The following is a 7,249-nucleotide window of genomic DNA, read 5'->3' on the forward strand; positions in this document are numbered from 1 at the left end:
AGGAATGCCTCTGTTCAAAAACCCCAGTCATGATCTCAGTTATAGTGCTTCCTCTCCTCTGCCTGGAACGCATCATTTTTAGCAAAAGTGGTTGGCTGATATGATGGGTTCCTTGATCATTCATGTTTCTTAGAACACTATTACTTTCTTTCTGCATTTGAAGCAAGTTCTGGTTCTAGCAGAAAGCATAGGCCTCTCAGGGATGTTCCTGTTTCCTCAGTCATACACTTCCCTCGTCCTCCCACTTTAAACATTATCATTAAAATCCTTCCACCGCTTTGTGAGGGAAATACTATTATCCCCATTCTACTGATGAGGAAACTGAGCTCAGAAACAACTTAATCAAAGTCACCCTTCTTGAAAGTTAGGAGGCTAAGATTCAAACCAAATATTCTCAGATTCCAAAGCCCATGCTCTTCGTTTCTATCTCCATGGACCTGGTCTTAGACTCACTTCTTTTTTGTTCCTGTTGCCTGAGTCCATGTGTTGTTTCCTGGTCAGTGCCAGTCTCTAGGACTGGGCCCCTGCTTTGTTTTGGCAGCTCATCCTCCAAGAACGGAAGGCTCCCTCTGACTCTGAGTGTCTGCATCCAGCTCTCTGCTGACACTCTTCCCTCTCACTGCCTAGCTGCCTGGATATCCAAACACAACCTGAATCCACCATTACCACGCTCCCCCATCTGATAGGGTGCTGACTCCTGCAGGCCAGATCTCTAAAGACGACTGCTGACACAAACTACAATTTTTTGTACAATCTTTTGTTCTACGCCTTTTGGCTACTGCCCTGGAGCCTAATTTTCTCTTGACACCAACAGCTGTAGCTGAGCTCCCAGTGTTCACATCCCGCCAGTGAGCAAGTCTACCTGCAAGTCCTACCCATCCTCCCCCAACTTTCTCTAATGTATCCCATTTCAACAAGTTATATCTAGTTCTTTCCTGAGGCACTGAGCAGGACAGCTGTGAGCTCCTTGACGACAGGACTGTATCCTTTATCTTGACATTTCAACTCTCGGTGCCCTGTTTCTGACACACGAAAAGAACTTAGCAAACATCGAATGGGTTGAGGAATGGTTTAATGAATGAAAAAGTCTGTCTCTCTTAGGACATTTTCCCCCTTGGGTTATACATTTAACAAAATATGCCATTTTAGAGAGTACTTGGTCATGAAAAGGAGAAATTTTGCTATTGTAGGAATATCAAACATCAACAAAGGCATTCCACCTACTGGCTCTGTTATCTTCATTTTCCAATACCTTTCGAAATGCTAATCTGTAGAAACATGTAAGATGAACAAATTACAAACTCTATCTAGTAGAATCTACATTTGCCATTACTGTCAGAATCATCTTTATAGCATATGCATTGGGCAAGTAGAATTTAGAATCTAGGTTTGTCTACAGAGGTTGATCGACAAGGTTTTCGGTGCTACATGTACTGTGGAGAGTGGCATCTCACAGAGATTTTAAGTTGGAGTCCAGCAGGGGAGTGAACCTATGTGAAAAATTAGTGTAAATCCTCTTCACAAGATCAGCTGTAAATTTTTTTAAGCCCTTAGAAGTCTAGGGTTGAAGTGGATTTTAAAAATGTGTCAGTATTTACCTCAGAGGAAAAGCTGGGTAGGAAAGGAAGTTTTTTTATTCAGATAAATTAATCCTTGGTCTTAGAATTGATATTCATCCTTTCATTCCTTCTTCCTCTACTTCTCTTCCTCTCTTCCTTTCTCCTTCTTTTCTCTATCTCTATCTCTATCTCTATCTCTGTCTCTGTCTCTTCCCCTGTCTCTGTCTCTATCTCTATCTCTATCTCTATCTCTATCTCTATCTCTATCTCTATCTCTATCTCTATCATTTCCTCTATTTCAAGAAAGAGTGATTTCCTGATTCTATCCAAATAAGATATTTGTGGAAAGCCACAAATATTACTAGCCAATTCAGTCTTCTGTTTCTGTTTTGGGTGATTTAAACCATGCATATTAATTTTAGCATTCCTTAGATGTTGATAGATGAGTAAGAATCAGATTGTGTACTTCGCAAGAATGACAGGGGGGTTCCCAAGAGCTACGAATTCTGCAAAACAGATCCTTTAAGTAAATAATGGAAAATGATAGTTTATTTTAAGTCCTTTGAAAAGTTGAAAAATGATGCAAACGGGAAGGGCTCATCTGTTCTTAGTCAGCTTTTGACCTTTGACTATGTAAACACAAGAAACGAGCTATAGCTATGGAACAGTGTTACTTCTCTACTATCTAGAAGAACAAAATGAATCTGCCTATTAATGTTCTATATAAGAGCACCATTATATAGAACATTTCATTTAATAATGTATTTAAACGGAAGAAACCAGTTGTTAAGATCTTGGCAATCTCAGTAACTTTTTTTTTAACCTGTTAAGTGAGTGAATTGGACCAGATCTTTTCTAGTTTTCTTGTTCTAAAATGCTGATACCAGGACTCATTAAATCATGTTACCTTGGAATTCATACAATTCCTGTCCTTCCACCTCCCTGGTACCATAGCTCTTTCTTAGCTAGGTTAAAAATTCTCTCACATGCCATCTTGACATTAACACACAGCAGTTAACACACAGTAGCGTGCAAGTCCCTGCCAAATCATCTTCCTTCTATAAGAGATAATGAAGGTCCCAGCACCAGCATCAAGTGCCTTTGTTGTTATGCACTGAAATTACCTGGTAGGAAGTGGCCCCAGAAGAAAGAGAGAAACGTCTCCCCTAACCTTTTTTATTAGCAGAATCAGTTTGAGGAGGTTATTGCCACCTTGAACTTATAGCTACTCTAACAATACTTACCTTTCACATCTTTCAGATGAAAACTTTCTACATAACCTTCAAGTGTCAGCCCAACACTAATGCCCCCAGGAAGACTTTGGCACTCTTTTCTCTAAGTTCTCATTTCATCTTGCATATCCATTTGATATTTATAATCGTTTCTCTGAAATGTGTAAGGTTTTCCCAAGAAGGGACTATGATCTTCTGCCTTAGAATTTCTAGTGCCCTAGTACCCAGCACATAATAGGGGTCGACAATATATTTGTACAGTACATGAATGAATGAAAAACTTTTCTGACCAATTTTACCCTGCTCTGATCACTCTTTCATTATACGGCTTAGACTATTTATACCACATCACACAATTATACAAAGCTACTATGATTTTTCTTAGTCAAGGAATATTCTACATGAGCAAGGAGAATTGGCTATTTAAAGAAATTTTATATGAATCTTTTTGTAACTGGTCAAGGAAATCATGAATTCATATGTACACAGGGGTCTTAAGGAGCAGCCAGCCTGGGAGAGAGTCCTAAGCTGTTCCTTCTGCCCAAAACGCCTAAGAACTGGCCCACTTCCCTCCTCACAGCCCACACTCATTGATGCCCTATATTAAAAACTGAAATGAAAATTAATAGCAGTAAAAGGAAGTACACTCTGAAGAGGTTTTCAGCCACTAAAAATAACCGAGTGTAGAAGAGAATTATGTATTAATTTTTCACTTTTAGTTTTCCTTTATTAGACTTTTCTCAAAATGAACACAACTATTGTTTCTTGTAATAAAAATAACACGTTAATGTAAATAAATTCAGATGATACAAAAGGTATAAAGAAAAAATAAAAATTACTTTAAATCCCATCACCCAGAGAGGACTCTTACTAACATTTTGATATATACCTTGCCATATTATTTTCTATGTACATACAAAAGGTGTAGTCCCATTACACATGGTGTTTTGTAAAATTTTTAAAATTAAATTTAACATATCATGGGCATTTTTCCTTTATGATAAATATCAATGTTAATTATTATTTTTTAATCTACAAAGTAACACCCCATTGTATGGCTGTACTGTAACTAATTTAATCAGTTCCCTGTTGATAACAATCACTTACTCAGTGTCCAGGATTTCAGGATGAATAATACTGTGATGAACATATTTATACATATCACTTTGTATACTTTTCCTTTGAATAAATTCACAGAAGTAAAATTGCTGGGTAAAATAAGGGTATGCATATTAACAAACTGAATACATATTGCCAAATTACCCTCTAGAGAGGCTAATGTTATTTACATTACTATGATCACTGGATGATGTGGCTCCTCACATTACCAATATTAGCAGTTAGAAATCTTAAAATGTTGCCAATCTCTTAGGCAAAAATTATATTTAGTGTTAATTACTTTGATTATTTGCTAGGGGAGTGCTTATCAGATTCTGAGAGGAAATTTCACTTGAGCCATGGAAGCCATTAGAATTCAGTCCCACAGTAGGTAAGTCACAAGTGACCTGAATCTGATAATGGCTTAGATGTGATTCTGCTTATTATTTTTTTAAAGTTTATTCTTAAAGTTTGTATAGCTAAGTTACTGGCCATTTGATTTTCATTTCCCTTTTTGTCCCCACATATCCAAGATTAACTTGAGAAGAATTTGGAAGGATCATGAAAAAGTTTTTCACTACCCTTATGTCCACCCTCATTGCAGTACAAAACAGCATGAAACAGGCCTAACACTTCAGTGTACCATTGTTACCATATCACTTTTCCTTGGATCTTCAAATTTTCTGCTTGAACTACTTTCCTAGGCCGCTCTCAAACACTCTCTTACTCATCCAGCAGTAACCCATTCTTTTTTCCCCTCAAGTTATGACTATAACAACTGGCTCTTAATTCTTCTTCTTCCCTCAAAGCAAGACTGGAACTGCATTTCACATTATTCATTAGAAAACCCGGCAATGCAGGCTGGTCAGTATTGCTAGAACAGGCATATATGAGAGGCAGAGTACATCATGATTCATCTGAGGCTGCTTTCATAAGTAGGATGTGGCCTAGGACATAATTAAATTTTAGAATACATGACTAAAATGTTCCACAGATGGAGTGGACCACCTTGTTAAAAATCAGAAAGAACTGTGTGCCTGGAACCATGCTAATCATTGTACATAAACTGAATGATTTAATGTTCTAATTGTACTTTCAGAAATTGAGGACCAAAGCTTCACAGAATCTAATAAGTGATAAAGTCAGAATTCAGATCCAAGTCCTTCTGATTACAAACCTCATGTTTTTCATTATACTATGTCCTGAACAGCACCTATTTGTATTGGTTAAAATGGAAAAGAAATGAGTAACAGCAGAGCTGAAGTTCCCACATTTGGTCATTATTCTAGCTCCTCTAGTTCCACGCTCCCCCCACCCCCCCCACCCCCCACACATACATTCTTTAATTAAAGGGTTGACCATTATAATGAGGGCCAACTTTTCTGGGCTTATGGTAGCAGCACTCGTCTAAATAGTAAAATATACCTAACCAGGCAGCCATAGGTGCGTATAATCAAGCCGATTTTAATCAAGCCTGTAGGGTTAATGAAGTCACTGACATCTATGCTGGTCTGATAGGTATGCCAATGAGACAGAGAAGTCTGCTGGAGAAGCATCTGAAACACTTTAGAGGTAAAAATTTGTCTTCTTCTTGGATGGTGTCGTCTACATATAATACTTGGAACTGCTGCAGCTATCTTGTGAGTCACAGCCTAGTAGAAAGATGAAAGGCACTCAAGTTTTTGAGGACATCCTTGAGCAACTGAATTATCTAACTTTGGAACTGCTCTACCTCTGGAATTCTTTTTGTGTGAGATAATATAAACACCACTGTTCAATTTGCTTTAGTTGGGTCTCCTGTTACTTGTAGCAAAAAGATCTCTTGTTGATATACATACATATAAGCATAAATCCAACCTGAGACATACAACCCTTTTAGAGAAGCCAAATATTTGTCCTGTGTGCAGATTTTCATTCAGTCAACGAATAATGAATGCCTTCCATATGCCAGGTACATTGAAAGTTGTTGAACTAAACAGGTTGGGAAGGGCAGGTTTCTGCACCCATGGAGGTTACAATCTCCTGGTAAATGTGGTAATGAAAGTAGTGGCGGGCATATTTAGAGAAGCTACCATGAGGACTAGTTTAGACTGGGAGGTCAGAAAAGGCCCTAATAGAATGCAACAAAAGCATGCATACCAGATTCAAAGAATGCCCTATCAGTCAGTATCATCCATTTGTAAGTTTGTATGTACTTAATTTGTGATGTTTTGGTTTTAGTTGTTTAAGAACTAGAAGTACAGTGTTATATGTATAACAGTGCTGGGGTTATATATACTTATGTAACTTTATAATAAAATAATTTAAATCATCATTGAAGGCCAGAATATTTTCTTTTTAAAAGGGAAATTCTGCAGTCAATTTTGGAGAAGCAAACTAATATAAAAGATAAAGCAAAGGAATGGAAACCAAGGCATTTCATGTCTATTTCTTCCTCACTGGCTGGCAGCCCTCTGGAACTTTAATTCCATAATTTGTAAAGTATGATTCATGAGGAGTTGCAACGAAATATTTTAGTGTTTTGAAATAAGAGATAAATTCTAAAAATCCCTGTACTGCTGGGCAAGTTCCAGACATTAGTCACAAGTTTATTATAGCAAAGAAAATGGGCAAAGGAAAGAGGGTGAGTACAGGATATGACACACAAGAAAATAAGGCAAAGCAGAGAAAGATCAAGAGGCAGAAGTGCCTGGTAAACTCTTCACAGAGGGAAACAGCGCTGTGCATATTATAGCTGTTACTGAGTAACTGCTTGTTGGAATCTTCTGAGACGACCAAACACACACCAAGAAAGAAGTGGATTTTTTAAGTTTTATTATGGAAAATTTCTAACATGTACAACGATACCATGAAGAGTAATGAGAACTACAACGCAGCCTCAACAGTCACTCATGGCCAATCCTGTTTAATTTATATCTCCCACTCTCCATTATTCTGAAGCAAACTCTAGATGTCAGATTATTTCACCCCTAAATGTGTCGGCACATATCTCTAAAGCAAAAGAATGGAAACCAAGGTCTATGCGTATGTAGCTCACATGGTGCAGCCCTCTCTTCAATTCCAAAATTTATAAAATATGATTTTGAGGGAATTAAATAAAAAATTTTTAAGTAACCACAATACAAAAAAAGATAATTAAATCCTCGCATGGCTCTCCAGGAGAGAATCTCACTCCAAAATTCAGGTACGCATTTCTCTCCCTAAGAACCCAAGGAAACGAAGGAGAACAGGCTAGCAGCAAGACCCGACCTTCTAGAGCGGGGGCTGGTACTTTACTCCGCTCCTCTCCGCGGGAAATCTCCGCCCACTAGGCCCCAGCAACCCCCGCGCGCCCTCGCGCGCCCCCGCTGCTTCGGCGTA

Source organism: Pteropus alecto, unplaced genomic scaffold, assembly GCF_000325575.1.
Source record: "Pteropus alecto unplaced genomic scaffold, ASM32557v1 scaffold146, whole genome shotgun sequence".
Classification (NCBI taxonomy): Eukaryota; Metazoa; Chordata; class Mammalia; order Chiroptera; family Pteropodidae; genus Pteropus; species Pteropus alecto.